Raw genomic sequence first — 24,200 nt, 5'->3', positions numbered from 1 at the left:
CTTTTAATCCACGATAGAAGACTGCTGCTCTTTTACATTCCGGCCAGTCCGTTTCCACCACCAACTTATTGTATTGAGCTAGATATGCTACAAGATCCTTGTTCCCCTGCTTTAATTCTAAAAGTTCATTGTCTGTGGCTTGAGAAATCTTTCGGCGATCAAATATCCTCAAAAATTCTTTTTTGAAATCTACGAAGTGATAAAGAAGAGCATCGTCTCTGGTGACTAAGGGCATGGACCAACTAGCGGCATCTCCGCTAAGGTATGACAAAATAAAGGCCACACGGGACTGTGCGTCTGGAAAAATCGAAGGACGACACATGAAGTGCAGGGAGCATTGCGTCAAAAAGATTTGAGCCTTCTGAGGATCACCACTGAATCTTTCTGGAGGGGCTAGAGGAATAACAGGAGAAAGTGAATGGACTACATGTGTGGCTACACTAGAAGTGGAGTGCTCACCTTCTGTGTCTGGGAATTTCAAACTGGATGTCGGATTAAAACTGGAAATTTTTGCTGCCAGCTCGACTGTTTCCCTCCTTGTGTCCATTACCTCCTGTCTCAAACCCCTGTTTTCCTCCCTAACTGCGGCTAATTCTTTTTGTATTATGTGTAAGACCTCTCCTAATTTTTGCAACTCCAAACCTTCAGCCATTCTGTTCGGGCGCAATCAATACGTGGGCACTTCACTCTGTCAGGAGCCCTTTTTTCTTGCGCAGGAACAGAGATGCCTTTTCCCAACACCACCTCCAAGAACCACCAACGCAGCACTATGAAAAGATGCGTTAATGCCTTCTCCGGAGGGGGTAGGGGGATTGGATAAAATAACAAAAGAGAAGAGAAGAGACTGCCACTGGTTGACTGCTTCCTGTTGGGTCTTCTTTCTGTTTAACTGGCTTCTGGTTGGATCATTCAGGAGGCTGAATAAACATTAGACTATTAGTTTTATTTAATCTCCTTCCTCTAAATAACCTTAGTCTTATATTATTAGCCCCTTCTACATACCAGCTTGTAAACCCAGTGTTGCTTCTCTTCTATTGGACAGCTATCTTTTCTGCTCCGTATCTCTCTTCTAATTGTTCCTAATGTTAACACAAAAAATTAGTGGTCTTTTCTTATACCTCACCACAATCTATTAGATTCCCTGAAACTAAGTCATACCTATCTTCTACACAGGAAAATATCATTTATAATATTCTTTTTCTTTTTTCACAGGAACTGTTCGTAGAAAGATGAACTTGGGTTGTACCACAACACTATTCCTTATTTACATCATAAAATGTACACGGTGTGACTTTAGACTCAAAACTTAGCTCTGGTTCTTCTCATGGAACTTCGAACTCTTCACTGACTCTTCAGTCAAATGTCTCTCAGGAATTGGAACAGGCGCGCCACACCGACGCGTGACTCTCTGACGAAGGTTCTCCTCCTAAAACAGCTGACGGGTTTACTGTTGCGAAACTCCAAACTCTTTTGAACTGCGCATGAGCTCCAGCTGAACACTACCTCAGGAGCGGAAGGCTTGAGGTGGAACTACACACGCAAACACGAAATCCAAAACTGCCACGGTTCAAGACAAGGGTATTTAGGAATCTCTTCCTGTCAGGAAACTACGGGAAATGCCCTCACTAAAACTAACTCGGACTCAAGGATGCTGCTAGGGTGACGGGTTCAGGTGAAGTGCGCCAACGTTCTAAGTTGCGCGCTTCTCATAGAGTTCTGGAGCAACGAGAAAGACTAGAACGCTAACTCCTCCGGAGCGTCGGCCATCTTAAGATTCCATACTTCCCAGGCCTTACTCCACGTCAGAGTTCTTAGGGTCTTTGTGTTTCTCATTGGTTGATGGGCACTGATAGTGCAGATCGAAGGCTTCTTGTCGGTAATGGTTCTGACAGACGGCCCCCGTGGTGGGACGGGCACTGATGGGAATTTTCTCCCGAGTGGGATTCCCTCTAGAGGTGGTGAGCGACAGGGGGACCAATTTCATATCCACATATATGAAATCCCTGTGGAAGGAGTGTGGGGTAACTTACAAGTTCACCACTCCTTACCACCCCCAAGGAAACGGGTTGGTTGAGAGATTCAACCGAACCCTCAAAGGCATGATCATGGGCCTGGACGGTCCAATGAGGCGTAAGTGGGACGTCCTCTTGCCATGCCTGCTCTTCGCTTACCGAGAGGTGCCACAGAAGTCTCTAGGATTCAGCCCCTTTGAGCTTCTGTATGGTCACCCGGTAAGAGGACCTCTGAGTTTGGTGAAGGAAGGCTGGGAGCAATCTCCCAGGAAACCTCCCCAGAATGTATATAGTTACATGCTGGCCTTCCGAAACCAGACTCGGCGTTTCAGGCAACTTGCTGAGGCAAATCTGGAAGCCAGCCAGGAGGAGATGAAGCGGTGGTACGACCGGAATGCCACTCTGGTAGAGCTTCAACCTGGACAAAAGGTGTGGGTCTTGGCCCCAGTGGAGCCTTGTGCACTTCAGGATAAGTGGACAGGTCCATTTGAGGTTGTGGAGCGCAAAAGTCCTATCACCTACTTGGTGGACATGCAGACTCCCAGGAACCCTTTGAGGGTCCTACATGTTAACCGCCTTAAGCCCCACTTAGAGAGGACCGAAGTGGGCATGCTGCTGGCCACTGATGATGGAATGGAAGAGGAGACCGAGCCTCTTCCTGACCTCTTAGTGGCCTCTGAGAAAGATGGGTCAGTGGATGGAGTTAACCTCTCACCCACCCTGACGCCCGAACAACAGGAAGACTGCCGCCACTTGCTGGGACAGTTTTCCGACCGATTCTCCCTGGTTCCTGGTGTCACAGATTGGTGCGTCCATGATGTGGACACAGGAGACAGCTTACCTGTGAAGCACAAGGCTTACAGGGTAACTGACAGGGTCAGAGCTTGCATCAAGGAGGAGGTCTCCAAAATGCTTGCGCTAGGGGTGGTTGAGTCCTCCAGCAGTCCTTGGTCCAGCCCCGTGGTCTTGGTCCCCAAGGCTGCTGCGCCGGGAGCCACACCTGAACTCCGGTTCTGTGTGGACTACAGAGGACTCAATTCAGTCACGAAGACTGACGCGCACCCCATCCCCAGAGCTGATGAGCTCATTGATCGGCTGGGGGCTGCCCGGTTCCTCAGTACGTTTGATTTAACGTCTGGGTACTGGCAGATCGCCTTGACCGATGGGGCCAAAGAGAGGTCAGCATTCTCTACACCAGATGGGCACTTCCAGTTCCGAGTCATGCCATTTGGGATGAAGAATGCCCCTGCCACCTTTCAGAGGTTGGTCAACCAGGTACTGGTTGGGCTGGATGCGTTCAGTGCCGCCTACCTGGATGACATCGCAGTGTTCAGTGCCACCTGGCCCGAACACCTGCGCCACCTCTGGGAAGTGTTGATGGCTCTGCGCCGAGCAGGCCTCACGATCAAGGCAAGCAAGTGCCAGATCGGGCAGGGTTCCGTGGTGTACTTGGGACACCAAGTGGGGAGTGGCAAGGTGGCACCCTTGCAACCCAAAATTGAGACCATTCTGGCTTGGGAACCCCCCAAGACGCAGACCGCAGTGAGGGCCTTCCTGGGGCTCACTGGGTACTACAGGAGGTTTGTCAAGGGCTATGGAACGATCGTTGCCCCCTTGACAGAGCTGACTTCTAAGAAGCAGCCCAGGAACGTGATTTGGACTGACACCTGTCAGAAAGCTTTCGACACCCTGAAGACTGCCATGTGCACGGCGCCCGTGCTCTTGGCCCCTGACTTCTCCAAGGAATTCCTAGTACAGACAGACGCTTCAGAGCATGGTGTAGGGGCTGTTCTTTCACAGATGACTGAGGAGGGCTGGGACCGACCCGTAGCCTTCATCAGTAGGAGGTTACTTCCACGGGAAAGTAGGTGGAGTGCAATTGAGCGAGAAGCATTTGCTGTGGTCTGGGCGCTGAAGAAGCTAAGACCCTACTTGTTTGGGTCTCACTTCCGGGTTCAGACGGACCACAGGCCCCTCAGATGGTTGATGCAAATGAGGGGTGAAAACCCGAAGCTGTTGAGGTGGTCCATCTCCCTACAGGGTATGGACTTTACGGTGGAACACCGTCCTGGTACAGATCACGCCAACGCTGACGGTCTGTCCAGGTATTTCCGCCTTAGTGACGAGGAACCCCCTGGGCAAGGGTAGTTCTCCCCACATTTCAGCTGGAGGGGACACGTGTTAGACCTGGCACCTTGGCGTGAGTTTCCCTTCCACTTTTTTGATGGTGTGCCTCGATTGTTTTGCTGGTGTTGTCCGCTCAGGGCACTGCGCCACGGCTAATCCGTGCCGCAGTGCAAGTGCTCCCTAAGTAAAGTGTACCTGTAATTGATGTCCACGATTGGTTTATTGGATTCACTGTCAGTCCCCAGTAAAGTGCACCAGGGGTGCCGGGGCTTGTGAATGCCAATGCTGCTGGTGGGCTTGCAGCGCTGGTTGCGCCACCCACAGAAGCGGCCTTGTAAAATGTGTCTAGGGTCTGCCACCGCAGACCCTGTGCGCGGTCCGGGACCGTCGCGCTGACTGCGCAAGTGCCCCCACTTGCCAGTCCCTAAACCTTCCCTTACTTACATATTAGCCACCCCTCTGGTAGGCCCAAGGGCAGGGTGCATTGTAGGCATAAGGTAGGACATGCCCTGATGTGTGTGGCATGTCTTAGTAGTGAATTACAGCCCTTTCCGTTTTTCACTATTGAAGGCTACCTGCTCTCCATAGGCCAGAATGGGCTGCTGGGATCACGCCAACGCTGTGACCCCAGTGGACTCAGAGAGCATGGTAGAGTGTCAAGTTTAGTATGCCTGAACTCAGAATAATAAAATACTTCTTGTAGTCAAGTTTATTTTAATATCCTGGGTTTGTAAATACTACTTTTAGAAAGTTAGCATTTACTGACCTGACCATCTCAGTCCGCCTCTGCTGTGTGAGTGTGTGTTCTGCCTAGCAACAGTAAGGAGCAGGGTGGGGGGATCCCCAGAGACAGGTTGGCTGCCAGGTGGTGGGTCGGGAGATGACACCAGGATGGGTGGGAGGAGTACACCTTGACTCTTGAATAGACCTGTGCTCTGCCACCACAAAGCCGGCGCCGCCCCCTGTGGAGCGGCTGATGTCTCTGCCCTGCTGCTGAAAGGAAAGAGCAGAGTCACCATAACAAAGTGCTCCAGAACTGGACTGAGCCAGGCCTAGGCCCCCTGGCGCTAAAGAACAAAAGAATCATGGTATAAAAGTAGGAGCCTGGCTCCTAAGAAATCAGAATCCTGTTTACCACAAAGAACCTCTGCCCGACTAGAAGGAGAAGGAGACGCTGGAGGAGCTGGCCTGCTGCCTGCCTTGCTGAGAAAGGAGAGGAAGAGACTATTGAAAAGACTTTGCTACTTTGTGCTTGAACATTCTCCAAGGGCTTGATCTGAGCTGGCCCCCTGAACTGAACCCCAGGACCAGTGGGTTCTCTGTGCTTCTTGCTCGTCCTCCAATTCGAACCGTGTGTGCATCCCGCTGGAAAAGAGACTGCGCCCCTCATCGCCCCTCCTAGGGCCGTGACACTCAGGAGCTCGCCTGCCGCAACCCCGTGAGAGCCCCGCTCCGTCCAGAGCCGCTCTCTGTCCCCGGGCTAGGCCGCCTGCACCCCTGTCACCGCCTGCCATTGGAGCGCGCTGAAGGCGCTATCACCCCTCCCGCCGGAAGCCGTCCGACGACTGTGATCTACGCCGGGTCATCCAGCTGCACTGACCGTGCCCTGCGACCCCGCTTCGCTATCCCCGGACATCTCAGGCCGCGCCGCCCCCGCTGTGGAGACCCTCCTGCACCGCCGTGCCAAAGGGTCGCGGGCCGCGCCTGCCTACTTGCCCACACCCGCTGATTGAGGACCCAAGAACACTTCCCGAAGTTGAGAGTCGCACCGACCTGTGCCGACTCTCCCCATCACGAAAGAAGTCCAGTATCGGGCTCGGGGCCCGCAACGCCTTATTTCCCCGTTCGCAGGAACCAATCTCTGTGAGTACTGGAACTACAAGGAACATTTGCAAGAGACTGTAAAGTAACCATTTGAAACTACGAACAAAGAACATTTGCCTACTGTATAACCTGGTGGCATAGCGAAAACGTTATTGGTCTTGTGATAAGTCTGCTGAGATATATATACCTATTTTTACATAAAGAAGCGTATTTTTATATATATCCAAGTCTGGTGTCCGTTTCTGGGGGGGATTGATGTATTTACTGTGTGTGTGATTGTAAGTGCTTAACCAACAACGCCTGAGGAATCGCCTTGGCTGCTCACGCCACGCACCTAGAGGGTGAGCAAGGGTCATTCAAAAGGGGTTATCCTGCACCCTGACGTGGAGGAGAGGGTTCCTGCTTGACACAAGGGCAACCTTGCGCCAACCAGAGATCCCCGACTCTAACAGTGTTCTTAAAAAGAATTATTGATCGCTTCCTGGGTGTTCGCTATATTACCTGTGGGCATGGATATTGCTGTAATGGGAGGTTGTGAAGCGTCCGTTTTTCGTAGCCATGAATGAATGAATGAAACAGCATTTATTGAGCGTGTAGCTACCCATGGGGCATCCCAGCGCTGTAACAGTAACAATAAGGACATCACAGCACACTTAGGGGAAAAGCCAAGTCTTCAGTAACTTACGAAAGACAAGATAGCAGGGTTCCCTCCGTAGGCAGAGGGGGAGGGAATTCCACAGTTTGGCGGCATTGTAAGCAAATAAGCGACAGCCACTTCTTGCCCTCTTAATCCTGGGAACGGCGGCCAGGTTTAGATCAGCTGAGCGCAGTCTTCTGTTTGCCGCATAAGGCTGGACCCTAGAATGGTTGATGGAGGGGCCCTTACCTGCTAACATCTTGTGAGCAATGCACATGGCCTTAATGTTAACTCTCTCCCGAACAGGGAGCCAATGGAGGGACTTCAGGGCGGGCTTTGCAGATTGCCGGCTCGAGATCCGCACGAGCATCCTCGCAGCGCAGTTTTGCACAGTTTGGAGTTTTGTGAAGGTTGAAACCGGAGCTCCAAGATAAAGGGCATTACCGTAATCCAATCGGGAAAGGATGAGTGCCTGAACCATGAGCTTTCTTGCCTGGAAGGGGAGAAGAGGAAGCACTTTACGGAGCATCCTGAGGATGCCGTAGCAGAAAGCCACAACCTTCCGTGCCTGGACCATAAAGTTGAGATTTTGATCCAGCCAGATACCCAGACTCTTCATCTGGGTCTTGGGATCCAGGATGGGGCCCATGCAGGCTAGCCGTAGAACATCGGCATTGAATAGATGCGCGCGGGGTCATATAAACATTAAAAAGGGACGGACTAAGGGACGACCCCTGCGGGACTACGCAGTGGAGAGGTAGAGGTTTGGAGTTGACATCACCCTCAAAAACCTGTAAGGATCTCTCTTCCAAGAATTATTGTAGCCATGTTAGAGCTACTCCGGTCACTCCCAAACTTCTGAGTCGATGGATCAGAATTTGGTGGTTGACCGTGTCAAAGGCTGTGCTGAGGTCCAGGAGTATAATCGCTGTTGACCCTCCGGCGTCAAGGATCTTTTTAGATTCTTTGACAACTGCTAACAGCGCAGTTTCTGTTCCTTGGCACGGACAGAAGCCGGTTTGGGAGGGATGAAGGAGGTTGTGTGATTCCAAATATGTTGAGAGTTCTGCGTTAACATATTTCTCTGCTATTTTACTAATCCCTGGGAAGAGCGAGATAGGACGGAAATTACTCAATAGTTCTGGATCAAGACCAGATTTTTTTAGGAGAGGCTTTACCATCGCTCTTTTCCACAGAGGTGGGACCACCCCAGAAACGAGAGAGGCGTTAATCAAGTCAAGGATGGTCGGGAAAACTATTTTGGACACTTGTTTCAGAATGTTAGGTGGAGCTGCATCTCTAGGCGACCCGCTGTTTACAAGTGCCGAGGTGGTTTGGAGTGATTCATAGTCCATCAGGGGGAATGCCTCAAAGGAGTGTCCTCTGTTACGCAGATCCGTATCCTCTAAGTTGAAATAGTTTAGGCTATCCGCCAGGGAAAAAGACGAATAGATAGCCCTGCCAGCATCTTACCAGTTTTGTCCCCGTCGGAGTGCCGACGGGCAAGGTATGATTTATAATCCAGCACGCAAAGATTGTCTAGTGTTTCTTTATATGCCAGATGGGCTTGTGCTAGCGAGGGACCAATATGGGGAACTGGGGGGAAAGCCGCTTGCATCTCTGTATCTCCAGTTTGTGGTTCTGGAGCTCATTTGTGAGTGACTTATGGGAGTCATGGGTAGTTTTGATGGAGTGTCCTCCCAGGACAGCCTTGAACATATTCCATTCCATCCCTATGCTTGAAGCTGTGCCTGCATTGGCCTGAAAATATGAGTCAATAGAGTGTGACAGGGTAGCATGGAAGGTCGTGTCGGTGAGTGCCGCAAGGGGAAGGCGCCAGGTCGACACCCTAGCCCTCTGCGCTCCCCACATGAGATGCAGCTGCAATGGGCTGTTATCTGAGATCGTGTGCGCCAAGTATTCCACGTGTGACACGCAGTGTAGGGCATTGTCTGAGCAATATATGGTGTCTATCCTTGTGTGGAGGTTGTGGATTGTAGAGTAATGTGAGTCCAATCCCTCATGTGCTGTGCTAGTTTAACGGATTGTGCACCCGGAAGTGGAGGGCGCGAGCGGTCCAGGGTAAGATCATGCATACCGTTGTATTATCCACCCCAGTATGTTGGTGCCGTAGGGTCTCTAAGTAGAGACGGTGTGATTGACTGTAAGAATGAGGCTTGGCCTGAGTTCGGGGCGTAGAGGGATATCAATGCTAGTGGGAATCCATTTAAGAGACCCTCTAGGGTTACATAGCGACCTTGTGTGTCAGCTCGGGAGTGTAATATTTTTAAAGGAATATAAGGGTGCCCCTAGTATATCCCGAATATGTGGTGCCAAGGACTGTGCCCCTCCCGCGCTTACGAAGGGACGCGAGAGTTTGCAAAGTCAGGCTTGCTACTTGTAGCAATGCAAACAAGATCTTGTGGCTGCGTAAATACTGGTATACCTTATGGCGTTTAGCACATCCTGCCAGGCCACATACATTCCAGGTCAGCAAAGCATAGTCACCATTAGCCATCTAACTGACAATAAATAAGAAGGCAAATACAGAATTGTGGATAAAGCATCAACCCCCTCAGTAGTTTGTCACTCACCCCCATCCCCCAACCCCAGCAACAACCAAAATGCCAGTTAACCCGCACTCCCTGTGCTACATAAGGAAACAGACAGATCAAAACAAATAATAAAATTACCCAACTCCCCACCCCAGACCGGCTTGCCGACGGGCAATTGGCAGTCTGCACTGAAATGAAATTGATCCAAACAAAATATAATATTAAGAAAGAGATGCAATGGGGCATCCCAGAGTTTCTTTGTCCCGAAGTAGAATGTAAATGAGCGGAGGGTCTCAGGGCATTGCTGGGCGCGGGGTCCCCCGGGTCCACCTTGTGTGCCCGTTAAACCGAGAAGAATTTCGAGCTCTTGGTCTGGAGGATATCTGTGGAGAACCAGGACTCTAAGTAGAGCTCCATGCTGTGGCCCACCACCCGTTCCAGGAAGGGCTACTATATGTACGTTATTCCTACGGGACTGTCTTTCCTGGTCCTCCACTCGGGCCCTTAGATAGTCCACTTCTTGTTGGAGGGACTAGATCTGGGCCGTTGCCATGGTCACTGTGGGGCGCAGAGATGCTAAAATGGATTACCATTCTTCCACTCTGTCTTTCAGTTTTTTATGGTCCTCCCTTAAGAACCCTATGTCCACACTGAGCGAATCAATTTATGGGCCCATTAGTTCGTCGAACCGGTGTGACTGATTACTGTGATCAACGAGATTCATGGGCCCAGTGTGTTCGGTATTCGTCGCGCCAGGAGCCAAGTTCATTGTATCCGATGGCTAAAATTATATCCTATTCGTTCTGGACTTTCCTATCTCGACAGTATGGGCATGTGGTGTTCCGCAGCCAGGTGGTCTGCCAGCTGTAGCTCCCATCCCCAGTGACAAGGCTAGTAGTGGTTCACCAGCAAATAGCTGTCAGCAACCCACTTGAGCGTGGGCGTGAAATCGTGGCGCAGCCAGGCAACGAGTGAGGTAGAAGTGTAAGAGCCAGGGGAGTCACCAGGCACTATTCTCCGGTCCGCCAGCGGCTCCGGTAGCACCCCGCCAGCCCGTTGTGTAGGTGTGGCTCCGGGGTAGCTGTCACTTGTTGCACTCTGGACCTGCGGTGTATCGACCAGGGTGTTGGGTATCTAGTGTATCAGGGATTCCGCATATATGGACCACCAACAGTTCACAAGTGGAGGCCACTAACCAAGGCGGGAGCAAGTAGACATATGTGCGACATTGTCTCACTCACCAATGGCCCTGCGCTGAGTTTTCGAATCACAGGCCCCTACGATGGGGATTCGGGAGGCCCCGGCGCCGAGCAATGCACATAAGTCAGGATTATCAAATGGGGAGTGACCCAGGAGGTTTAATATATGGTAGACGGGTATCCACCGCATATGTGGGTAGCTCCGCGGACACTAGTCCAAAGAAGATATCACACTTGCAGCAGGGCCTGTAGATAGGTAAGGTTATTGGCGTTCAAGCTACACGAGCCCTGCGGGCGACGATGAGGGGTGCACTCAGCAGGTCAATTGCGGCAGTAGGCCCCAGCACCACTCGGTTCGGGGCATTGCAGTGTGTACCTGCGTGGGCCCGGTAGCGTATCTTCTGTAGCGGACATTCTCGTTTCACAGGGCCGACTGATATCTGCACGCCGACAGAGTGGGCTCCCCAACAGGCCACACAGCCCAGCACCACTCTGATAGCGGGGGTGGTGGCGGGCGTGGGTCGTGGGATCCCTCGGCAGGTCCAAGACAGATCGGTGGCATTTCTGAAACTGTGTGTTCTCTTCTTCGCGCACATCCCTGCAAGGAGGCAGCGCATTCGGCGTGCGCCAATCTGCTGCGCAGCTGGGCGGTGTGAGAAGTTGGCCTGGTATATGCTGTCCACTGGTTAAAGTGGGCACCTTGTACCAGTCCAAACAACCCCTTGTTGATGATAGGTTAAAGACAACCTTTTATTGAAAGCTATCCTACTGGTAGCAATGGAGAGAAGCTTTCAGGCTAAGTCTTGAAGGAATGTAAAGCAGCTTGTTTTACCAGTCTATAATCTCTTGAATGGCTAAATGAAAGACAACCACACCAGGTATATATATAAAATATATGTATTTTTTCTAAACACACCCCTAGTCTCTTTATGAGGCTAGAGGTCAAAACACATAAGTTACACTTCAAATAGTACAGTAATATAGCACAAATACATGTCAGGCCCCAGGGACGAGCCAAACCATTTACTAAAATAGTGGTATAAGAACCACGACTTAACTAGACACAAGGCCTAGAGCCTGTAGAATCGCTGGGACCCCAAGGAACCACCCAAGGTAGTGCAACAGGGGACCCACTGGGGCCGTGTGCAGTGTGTGAACACAGCCGCAAGCTCCCCTTAGCTTCTATGGGGAAAAGTCGCGGTTATATTTTTAAAGATTAGGGACACTTAGGAATGAGTTAGGACCAAACCCTGTGGGACTTAGGAAGTTCTAGGATCAACACCTACGGGAGCACTGGAGTACTTGTGTTACCTCACCCAGGGAAGCCGGGTGCATAGGTGTCAAATGGTGTCGTGTCGCGTCGTCATTTTCAATGGGAGCTGGCAAAGAAGTGCTGCTGCCAGGACGATGAGAAGTGTCCAAAGAGATCCAAGCCTGGATCGAAGTCGAGAAGAACCTGAAAGCAGAGGGGACAGAGTCTGGGTCACTTGCCAGTGACCAGCAGGACGATAGGCGAATGTCCACCGAAGCCGGGTGTTTAGGGTGAAGAAGGTGAAGCTTGACTCTTCGGCCATGAGGACCAGGAGGCGTCGAGGATGACCAGGAGCTGGATTCAAGCTGTCCCATGAAGGATGTCGAGTGCTGCAGCGTCAGTGCCCGGATTGGACACAACAAGTCTTGGCAACAGCAGCCCATGCAGAAAGGAGAAAGATGCTTCGGTACAGACCAGCAAGGTCTGAGGGACTCACCACTTGGTTGGGAGTCAGGGCATGTCTGGAGCACCCAGGGAAGCCCAAGTAAAATCAAAGTTACCTTCACAGGGACCCACCAGTCGACGGACCAGGGATCGCGAAGGGACCTCGAGAGGAAACACAAAATGGCAGCCCACGGGTCACTCGGGGTGACTAGGCTGACAATCTTCGGTAGATTCTCTACTCGAGGTGGGGGCTATAAGTAACCCCAAGCACGATTTCAAGAGACGTCGAGAAGTCAATGCACTTGCAAAAGTGCACAGTGACCAGGAGTTCCGGTTCCACGCTACTCACGAGGGCTGAGGGTCTCAGCTTTGCTGGGGACTCGGGTCGGCCTCTGAGATGTCTGGAAATCCTCTTCCTGGGCTGCAGATACTTCGGAGTCCGTCGGGAGCTTCGGAGATGCAGACCAGCAATTGCTTCTATGGTGCCTGCCAAGCAGGGGAGTCACTCCTTGACCCCAAGGAAGATTTCTTCAGTCCTCTAATCTTGAGTAGAGCGTCGAAGTTCCAGGATTCAGTTGCAGAGTTTCATCCAGGGATATCTAAAGTCCTGTTGCCAGGGGTTCCTGACTTATACCTAATGAAGGGGTTGGACTAACTCTGGGGACCCGCCTATGGGAGGGTTTGGAAAGAGGGGTGGCTACACCCATTTCCTTTGTCCAGTTTCACGTCAGAGCAGGGGCTGGAAGGCCCTGAACCGGTTTGAGCTGGACTATGCACAGGGACACCAAATGTGCCCCCAGTGCAGGACTTCAAAGCACTCTGAGAGTGCTCCCACCCAGCCCCAATACACATCATCCTGTCTGGGAGGTGTTAACACCTCCCTGTGACAGGAAACCTATTGTCCAGGCCTCCCCTGCCGGAGTTTCGGTCAGCAGCAGGAGGCCAGACCTGTGTCTGTGGCTGCAGCATCCATTTTGTGATGCCAGGGCTCTGTTAAGTTTCTAGCGGGTATACCAGTACTGTCATGTGTCTCCCTCTAGAAGGGTGGGATCATATCCTCACATCAGGAATTGATTTGGAGGTATGATTCCAAGGTGTTTGACACCAAACACAACATGTTTGCGTGCAGTCAGTCCAAAGTTAGCATTAACCGTTTAAGATATAATGCACTTAAGAGTATATGTTCCGGCTGCACCACTGACAACCAGAGATTCTGAAGGCTGCAGAGGGGCTCAGCTCATGCCTGGGCACCCTCTTACATATAACCAAGCACCCTGCCTTCAGGTTTGATAAGGCTTGCCATAGGGGTGACTGATAGGTTACTATGTGCAGTGATAGGTGATGTACAGTGAACCTATAACTCAGTAAGGGGTGCATGCACCACCTTACCAAGGCTGCAGTAGCAGACCTGTGGAGTCATTTTGGAGGGCTTCCCAGGGGTGGCATAATACATGCTTCAGCCCCTGGTAGTCCTCTGGGGTGCTGATGCCCTGGGTACATAGTATACCATATACTAGGGACTCACAAGGGTACCCCAGAATCCAATCTGGAGTGTACTTAAAGTACATGCAATCAATTTAGAGAGGAAGCAGCTAGGCTGGGGCCCTTAATAGCAGGGTCCCAGCCAGACTAAAGTCGAAAAACAGTGAAACAGCAGCAAAAAGTGGGGGTAACCATGTGAAGCAGATCCTACTCTCCTACAGGCGGGTCACCGCTACTCGAGGTCACGTCTTCGAGCTGGTCGAGGGCGAATGCTGCCAGGCCAGTGGCACCTTTTTTGAACGGTTTTCGGCTGCAAGGGTCGGTTCAGCAGTCATGATGTCACCGCTGTGTGGCATGTTTCATTTGCCTGGCCAGATCAGGCGTTATGGAGGATTTCTTTTTGGGCGGGCCTAGAGCGGAGCTCAGCTCTGCACGTCCGTGCTTGCCGCCATCTTGGTCACGCCCCTCTTATTGATCTTTCTAAGGAGTTGGAAGTTGTCAATTCCAAAATTACTTTTTCCTCTTCAGGGATACTAGCAATTTGGGCTTATGAATTCAAGTCAAACGCCAGTTCGAATAGGAAAGCCCATCCACGTGGGTAGCCTCAAATGCCATTGAGAACAAAGACTGCACTGGATCTCTGGACTTTGCCTGTCCATCAAAGTCGAGCCTAACGCCTGCCTCAAGCAGTGGAAGACACAACTGACCTCATGGTTGATGAGAAAAAGAACCAGAAATGTTTCTAAGTTCGACTGTAAAGTCTTGACAGGGACTTCCAACACCATCGGCCTGAAACTTTGACAAGAGTGAAAAGAAAATTTTACTTCTCTGCAGTAACAATCTTTCTGTTGATTACTCTATCTACCTGCAGATTCCTCACCTGTAGAACAAACCCAGATGTCAGACTGGATCAGGAAAACTACAAAGACACAATGTCCCCAGTAGAGGACACTGGACACAGTCAGCGCTGAAAGTGATGTTAGGCGATGTCTCCAAGGCCATTAAGCGCCAGCCATGGTGCACAAAATTCAGTTACCCTCCATTGTCTCCAAGCCTTCAAGGCAAAAGGAAGATTAATTCATGAGATGCTGCAGTTCCAACTTACTTGCAAACTGGGATATTATTAACTTTCCCCATAAATCATTCATCTAAAGATGGGGGCGGGTGCGGGTGGGTGAGGAATCTGCAGGTAGATAGAGTAGTCACCAGAAAGACTGTTACAACAGGTAAGTAACTTTTTCTTCTGATAGATACTTCTACCTGAATATTCCTCACCTGTAGGCCAGATTTCACTGCAATGCCCTGTCCAGGAGGAGGGTTGATAGACCATTAACCCAAGAAATCTTGCATGACAGATCTAGAAAAGTGTCTGTCCCTGCATATCTCTGCATCAAGCCAATAATACTTTGCAAAAGTATAAGAAAGCCTCTATCACTGACTTACATATTTCAGCAATCAGGATACCTTGAGTTAGTGCAGAAGTGGTAGACCTAGCCCTGGTGGAATGAGCCCTGATCCCTTCAGGTGGGCCCTTCTTGGCTAGGGCATAACAATTCTTCATACATAGGATAGTCCAGCAGGATACAGTCCTCTTCTGGACCACCTTTCCTCTTTTGGCTCCAAATTAGCCAACAAAAAGCTCGTCATCTGACCAATACTATTTGATGCGGTCCAGGTAGTAATTATCCTCCTGCCTAGGATCCCACCAATGCGACCGTTACCCCTCCTTTATGGGAAGATGAGGGGTGTAGAAGGGCCTGTAACTCACTGATCCATCTAGCCGATGTGATAGCAACCAAAAATACAGTTCAGAGGGTCAACATGTGAAGAGTGCAGCTATACAAGGGTTCAAACGGGCTCCCATTAAGAACCTGAGGACCAAATGTAAGGTGCATTCAGGAACCACAAAAGGAATGGGAGTAAAAAGGTTAGTGAGGCCTTTAAGAAAACACATGACAATAGGGGACTTGTATAGGGATGGCTGCTTCAGCAGACAGAGGAAGACAGTCAAGGCGGCTGAATAGTCCTTTACAGTGTCAACGGCACATCCCCTCTGAGCTAGGGACAGCGCAAATTGCAGGACTTGGGATCATTTGGTCTGTAAGAGATCCAAACCAATGTCTGTACACCATGCAACAAAGTAGTTCTATCTGCCAGAGTAGGCTCCTAGTGGATGGGTGACACACTGATAAAATTAGGTCTTCCACCTCTGGTGGCAGCTGAAAAAAGCTCAGTTGTACCCTCTCAATCTCCAAGCATTTAACTGGAGGCCTCAGAGATTGGGACGCAAAACTACTCCCCTTGACTGGAAGAAAAGATCTGGGCTGAATGGCAGGCAGAGTGAAGGAGACATGGAGAATCACAGGAGGTCTGCATACCACACCCTTCTTGGCCTACCTGGGGTGATGAGAATGACTTTGGTCCCGTCTTGGTGAATCTTCCTCAGAACCGAGGAATCAAGGGTATGGGAGTGTAAGGAAAAAAGCTTTTTGCAGGTTTCACCCCTCACCTCCCACACAATCTTTGCCCATTTGTGATCACTAGTCTCTTACGGAATGACTGCTAATTCCTGCTAATCAGGACTCAGTGCATGAGCTCTGACCCTTAAAAAGGTACATGGTGTATTGGTTTATACCAACTTGGTATAGCCTAACTTACTTGTAAGTCCCTAGTATATGGTACCAGGGGTACCCAGGGCCTGTACGTTACAGTGTCTCCTCAGGGGCTGCAGCACTTGTTTTTGCACCCTGAGTGGGATAAAGTAAAAAGTGGCTCCCGGTCTGCCACTGCATACTGGAAGGGTAGTTTAAGTATTGTCTAAACTTTGCTATTTATGGTATTTGCAAAGCCCAGTCCTCTATTTTTAATGCATATATCAACCCTAAGGGAGGCCTGTTGATACCGAAGGCAGGGTGCTGTATATTAAAAGGTAGAATATGTACTTTAACATGTTCCAACAGTAAAAATCCAAAATTGATGTTTTTACTGGGAAAAGGTTAGTAGTCCCATTGACAAGTACAAAGTTACAGGCTGACATCCAAACTTCTGAACTGGACTACTAAAGTTGGTACACTATCATAAGAATCAGTGCATTATATCCCATTTGATGGTTAAATCAAACTTAATGTCACTGGTATGCAAAGTACAACTTTAGACATTTCCCCTTTGGTTGACCAAGGTTTTCAGTGCCCCTTGACAATTGTACACAGAGTTTGTCCTCCAAACAGCTTCTACCCTCCAGGAGAGATGTGCAACTGAATCCCAGGTAAGGAGTCAATAGAAGCCAGCAGGGAAAAGAAGTGTTAAATCTCTCTGGTAGGAAGCCATACGGGTGTTAGTCCAGAGGTAAAACTTCTAAGGAAGAGCCTCCTTTGAAGGGCAAATGCTGAATACTTGGGAGAGGAGCTGCTCTATTGTTTTGATAGACAGGCTTGCACTTGTGAAGGCGAGGAGAAACTAGTTAACAAACCTGTTTTACGGGGACGTGTAGCCCCCTTGGTAGCAACACGTCTGGTTGGGCTAGGGAGCTCTGTAACGCAAGAGAGGGTATTAATTTGGGTCAAGCAGGGTACCCTTTTCGCTGGTGATGAAACAGTCACTGATACTGAGGGTCGGTACATACTGGTAAGGAGCCGGCTGGATGGTAGGCACATTGTACTAGGATCCTTGTATGCGCCGAACACAGATCAGTCGTCTTTCCTTGACACACTGACCAGGAAACTTTCCAACTGGCACGGGCTGCCCTGGCTACTGGGCGGCGATTTTAACTGTGTGCTGGACACAGCCATTGACCGCTCCTTTCCCCCACACCCCGACACTCCCACAGTACTTGCTGCTAAAGCACTGAAAACATGGATGGTGCACTGGCGTCTTGTGGACATTTGGCAACAGCGCCATCCGGTAGAAAGGATATATTCTTACTATTCGGGCCCCCGCGGAATCCACGTGCAACTCCATAGGCTGATCTGTACAAATGAAATATTTCTGGCGGTGGTCAAAACAGAATACATGGGTAGGACTCACTCAGACCATAACCCACAGTACCTGCGATTGTCCTGGGATTCGATCTCGACCGCCATTCCAAGATGGCGCCTGCAGACTCAGACTCTGGAAGACCCACCATTTCGTGAGGCCCTATGCTCTGCTATTGCTAACTACTTTAGCGACAATGCACACACAGTGTCTTCGCGCCTTATGGAAAGGTGCGCTTTTAAAGTACTAATACGAGGCCACTGTCTCAGTGCGCAAACAGGAATGGGAAAATCCCTGGAAGCCGATCTCAAGAAGAAAGAACACAGGTTACTCTGCTTAGAAACCCAGGTAGTGAAATCCCCAATAATACAAATTCAACTCACTGCCAACAGCGTGAAGCTCAACTCTCTATTGGAGAGACTGTGTTGTCTAAATTACAAGTCACATTCAGCCCGCACACATATCACAGCGGACCGCGCAGGCCACTTGTTGGCCTGGTTCGTCTGTCAGGCAGGCAGACGCCCAGATGCCCATCACATAAATCCGTACGTCAGATGCCACGCTAGTGTATACACAAACCAAGATACTCTCCGAATTCACACGTCATTACATGGAATTATACAGTTCAACAATTGTAGCCTCACTGCTGGAAATACAGCAGTTCCTCACTACAGTTAGGCTCCCCTGTCTCACCCCGAGCAGCGTCTAGAGCTGGATGAGCTGATCACATCCGAGGAAATACATGCCGGTATCTGCGCTCTGGTTACAGGAAGAACTCCTGGTCCCAGTGGATTACCAACAGAATTCTGTAAGACCTATGATACACTATTAGTGCCGCAGTTGAAAATAGTATATGATGCCGCGCTCTCGGACTCTATCCTCTCAACATCACAGAATGAGGCGCTCCTAGTTACCCTCCCCAAGCCTGACAGAGATATGACGGAAATGGGGTTGTATAGACCACTAGCAATGCGCAACACAGACTACAAAATACAAGCTAGCATCATTTCGGCAAGGCTGGCTCCCCAGGTCCCATCACTCATCCACGCTCACCATAATGGCTTTGTACCCGCCCGCAATATCTCACTAAATATACGGCGGTGCTTTCGAATCCAAGAATATGCACCACAGCTCGGGCCTCAATCGGACTGTCTGGTCCTAGACTGAGAAAAAGCATTTGATTCGCTGGATTGGTCTTACTTATTCTCGGTTCTCCGCCAATACGGATTTGGAGATCGATTCCTGTGGCTCATGCGGTTATGAGATACAAATCCTCTCATTATGATACGCATCGGTCAACAAATATCTGAGCCTGTATCAATCGGTAGAGGCACCAGACAGGGCTGACCGCTATCCCCTTTGTTATTATAATTGGCAATGGAACCCCTATCGGCGGAGCTGCAGGAGATAGGAGAGGACTGGGGAATTTGCTTGGGGGATGACCAACATGCAGTGTCACTATACGTGGATGACCTGTTATTATATCTGAGGGACGTCCACAATGTGCCTGGTATGGTCGCAGAGACCCTGCAGTGATTTGCCAGACAGTCGGGAGTGGGGGTGAATTGGAGGAAGTCCTGCCTATATCCATTTAGCTTGTAGACCGAGAAACCGGGACTCATGGTCAACAGGGTGCCAATCCTATGGAAACCAATGTCCTTTCGATGTCTAGGCATCCGCATCTATCACTCTGCCAATTATATCTTGGATGGCAATCTCACAAGAGCAATCTCATCCATCAGATCTCAAATGAGATTCTAGCAAACATTACAGTTATTCGTCATGGGTCGGATTTCACTGTTAAAAATGATTGTACTTGCCAGGCTGTTATACTGGTAAGGGGATGTTTTGGCTCGAAATGTTTTGGCTCGAATGTATACAGGCTATTAACAAGCCTGTATACATTCGAGCCGAAACATTTCAAGAATTCGAACAATGTGTCAGAGATTTTATCTGGAATAAGGGGCGGCACAGGGTAGCACTAAGCACAATGGAAGCTGTATGCAATGGTAGGGCAAGGTGGGTTAGCTGTTCCAAATTTGGAATTATATTACCCAGCTGCACAACTACAGTGGGTATCGAAATGGCTGGTGGGACTGCTGCTAGACGACACAGTAACACTACTACCGGCATGGCCGCTGGTCAGCACTCATCACCTGTTTCACCCAATGGCCAAAGCACCCACACCAGTCAAGATAGCTGGCTCTGGCTCACCACTGCTATAGGCGCAGTTTATACCTTACTTGGGAGACGATTCCATACACACCTGCGCTGCCCCTACTTGACACACCAAGGGGCAGGGTGGTCACAGCAAGAGCAGAGCTTGCATCCTGGCACACTGCTGGGATACAGACGTTGAGCGACTTGTATTAAGAGGGGGGCCTACTGACATATGAGGGGTTGCCCCGGGGCATGGATATTCCCCTGGGCCAATTACTATTATACAACTCAATAATGACCGCAGTGACACAGGCCTGGGGAGACCTGAACACCGAGCCCCAGCCTCACCTGGTTGTGCAATATTTACGTGTCATGGGTGCGGGCAGCCATAGCATACCCTGGTTAACCGCTGCATTATTAACACTCAAGGGGCTCACTCATATTCCTATATAACAAGTGGGAAGCAGACAGTGAAAAGCCATGGGTGGACAAAGAATGGGATATGATATTAGCAAGTGCTACGCAAGTCCCACTGAACGCTAAATTCCGCCTTATACAATTTTTCATTATACACAGGGCGTACTTATTGCCTGACAAATCATATAGGTACTTTCGGCAAAATACTGCTGCCTGCCCCCTAGTGGGTGCCGACCTCCTCCATATGTTGTGGTCCTGCCACGCTCTACAATGATTCTGGCAGGAAGTCACGTCCTGCTTAGCCACATGCACAGACCGTGTGGAACTGCGCACCTAGGAGTAGTGTGTACTGGGAATGTTTCCCAGATCCAGGAAGCACAAAGTAACTTCAAGATTCATGGCAGGAGATTCCCCAGCCAGGGATGTAGAACATGGTTAGAGACAATTATAGTGGACCAGTCCAGTCGCAAGAGGCAACTGGTGACACAAACTCTGCCAAGGAGTGTAAGTTGGAGAACTCTTAAAGGGGGGAATTCCTCCTTGTTAATGAAGTCCCCTCACACACCCAAGCGAGTGTCATGCATCATCATCGGGCATTGCTCCTCGTGGGGGTGGCTCTGCAGTCCCCCACGGGCTCTGGGAGAAGGCTCTTTGTCTGAGATCTTTTTGAGGCACGCCACAGTGGTGAGTGCGGGTATGTGGGATGTAGTGCTAGGTGGGTTAAAAATATCACACTAGTACCCTGGAGAGATTTAATTCTTGGGTCTGTGTAATATGGTTAAAACTGGTGTCAAGGGGAATACTCTTGACAAGGGGGATAGGATTTGGAGTATTCACCTTCTGCATATTTGTAGTGCTCATGGTGATATAGAATAGTGGTATCAGGTTGACATGTTTCACGCCTCTTGTGGTCCCTAGTGGATCCAGTGGCGTTTCCGCAGGAAGTGCAAAAGTGTATAAAGTAAAGAAAAAATAATGGTCTCGGATGGCGACACCCAGTAACCCTATAATGATACCTAGATTCAGGTGTGGTCGGGGGACCCTGTACCCGAATGAATATGACAACCCTATTTGTAAAATCCAACCCCAGGAGTTGTAAGGGAAGGTCTCTTCAGCTAGGAGCACGACTTAGGGAAGTGAACATTGACCCCCCGTGAAGCAAACTAGTTACCTGCCCTCCGCTGCTCACTTGACCGGTGTTTGAACAGCTACCCTCTTGTGATTTACACTTTGAGGTACTAGACCTCTCTTTCCAATTTGCTCCCAGTCCCCCCTCTTCTGTGCGTTTTTGAGATAATTATGCCCTGGTCCTGTTCTTGCAGAGGTATTCTGCATGGGTGTCTGGATGGCCCAGGGGATCTAAATGTGCCATATGAAAACATACAGGTGCACGCACGCACTTCACTGACAGGATACCCCAAGTGGGGAGGCCGGGGCGTAAATCGCAAATGTTAAGCATCGGGGATTGGCTAGGCAACTTTGTTATATTAATGTTTGAATTGTTGGATCTAAAAATATCTTGCTTGCAACTGTTCCGACGCTGGGCTATGTTGACTCAACTGTTGGACTCCAGACCGCGGACTTATATGAGGAGACCACTACGGGGTTTGTAAGTTTGATATGTATACCAGATAAGCTTAATGGGAAGTATGTTTTACTGAAAAAATGTATACATATCACTGTAAGATGATTGAACATTGTTAATTGTCAGATACTGAACTGGTAATATTCCATCTGCATACACCACAATGTAAGTAAAAAAATATAAAATGCCAATATAGAGATTTATTAAAAGAAATATGATCAAATATGAGAGCACCTTCCAATATGTGAGTTCAGCATTCCTGCTATGCAGAAAAAAACTATTTGGTTTGATTTAATAGACTAAACGTTTGTTCCATGCATAATAAGAATCTAGCCAAAAAAGGGTACACATGACCCCTGACTGACTGGCCTCCTAGTTCACTAATAGCATCATGTCAGAGCAGAGGAAGGAATGTTTTTCAGTTCATCTTTAAAAACTCTTTTAATAAATATATTTCTAAAGCATGAGGTGGTAGTGCACTGTCATTTACAGACAGCACATTTTTAATTGAAATGGCCAAAAAGTTTCCACTAACATGCAGTTTTACTTATAAAGCTATATAGTGTATAAACAATAATATGTGAACATTGGGTTTCAGCCAACATATTTTTCATTTGCACATCACCATGTAAAGCGTTCTGATTTGTTTTCATCATAATAAAATATTTTTCTCATCACACAGAATTACAAAACAAGGGCTTTCATAACTACTGCAATTTATTTTTAAATGTTTGTATGGTTTACTTTTAACCCCTTCGCCGCGGCACGAATTCCGCCGCGGCGCTGGGGGGGTTCGGGGTCAGCGCGGCGCTGCCATGCTCGTGATGGAACCACTCCGTCATGAGCCACGGGCGCGCTGTGCTCATGACGGAGTGGTTCCGTCACGACTCCGCCCGCTCGCATTATTCGCCCGCACAGGCGGGGAATCAGCGCCGCGTGGGCGGAGCGGCCGCAGCGGCCGCAGCATGATGGAACCACTCCGTCATGAGCACACGGCGCCCGTGGCTCATGACGGAGTGGTTCCGTCATGAGCACGCAAGGGGTTAAGCTATTTAAATGTGTGTTAGAATATAACATGACTTTCTACAGCCTTTAATTTCACACTTTTTCTACAGCTCATTTGTCAGACAGGTCACTTTACAAAATCCTTGAACTTTACAGTCAGAAAAAGAAGAGTAATTGTAGATGTAAACTGACTTAGGACCTCTTTCTCTCTCTGAACACACAATAAATGTGACAAGATAAAAACTAGATATAAAGGCATCTTTAATTCTTCTTCACTTTGTGAGTGAATAGAACACCTGCTGTTTGTCAGCTCGCCAGAAGGGGCGAGTAGGCCCTAAATATAGCTTGCCCTAAAATAATCTGACTTGCCATAGCAAGTGGGCGTGTAGATTTGCTGAGGCCTGAAAACCTCAACCTCCACCACCTAGGCCATTGGACCCACCAGCCAATCATTGCCACTCACCAGCCAGGACTAGAGACTCACCAGCTAGGCCTACAGACATACCAATCGGACCTTGGGACACATCAGCTGAGCCTAGGAACACATCGGCCAGACATCATGACAATATCCAGACATCGAAGCACATCATGCAGGCCTCTAAACAGAAGCCTCTTGCCCTGAACATACTACTCTGGCATCAAGACCCATCGGCCAGGCATGAAAACCCTTGCCACCCACTAGCCAGTTCTCAGGACATATCAGCTAGGCCTCGGAACACACCGCCCAGGCGTAGCAACTCACCAGCTTGGAACTTACTAATCACACCCTGCAACACACCAGTTAGACCTTGGGACATGCCAGCCAAGCTACAGGGCAGTATCTCCAGGCCTCTAGAGGCATCACGCAAGCCTCTGAAAAAACTATTCAGGCCTCAGGACACACCAGCCAGGCCTAATGATACAAATTCAATGCCTCGGGACTCACTGGGTTCATTAACAATCATGTTATAATAGGTGACATTACAGTTTAACCACAATTAGGCAAACGGCAGCCGTGCCAAGTACCACGCCCCACAGGCTACATTAACGTTTTTTTGTGATGGTGTCCGCACCACTGCACTGAACTGCATTAGTCATGCATACTGTCTCCTAGAAGAGCAATTAGGCACTGCAGGCAGTGAGCGGCAGTAAACAAAGCAACTAACACCACAGTGCATGTGTGCTGCTATTGTTGCCTCTGGCAATAGGGATAACAAACTGCCGGTCCCAGATCGTGGAGAGGAGAGGTGTCAAACTAGTTGCTATGTGATGGCCTGGCCCTTTTCAGTTTAGAACTTAATGTTGTTACTTTGTAACAACCAAACTAAACTACAGCCTCCAGTGGATCCAGCGCGTCACTCTTTGAAAACATAGGCTCTGGATCCAGATTCAGGTGGACTGGGTGTCTTCTCTATTCCAGGCCCAGCAGGCCAGCAGCTGCTCATAATTGTTTTCCTCTCCTTTCACTACCCGCTCAAGCAGGTGCTTGCTGGACTAACCAGATTGTGGTGGTTGCTATCGGTGGGCAGTGGCTATGGCAAAGAAGCAGA

The sequence above is a fragment of the Triturus cristatus genome, chromosome 8 (genome assembly GCF_964204655.1).
Source record: "Triturus cristatus chromosome 8, aTriCri1.1, whole genome shotgun sequence".
NCBI lineage: Eukaryota > Metazoa > Chordata > Amphibia > Caudata > Salamandridae > Triturus > Triturus cristatus.
The sequence above is the reverse complement of the archived record's forward strand: the minus strand, read 5'-3'. Positions refer to the sequence as shown.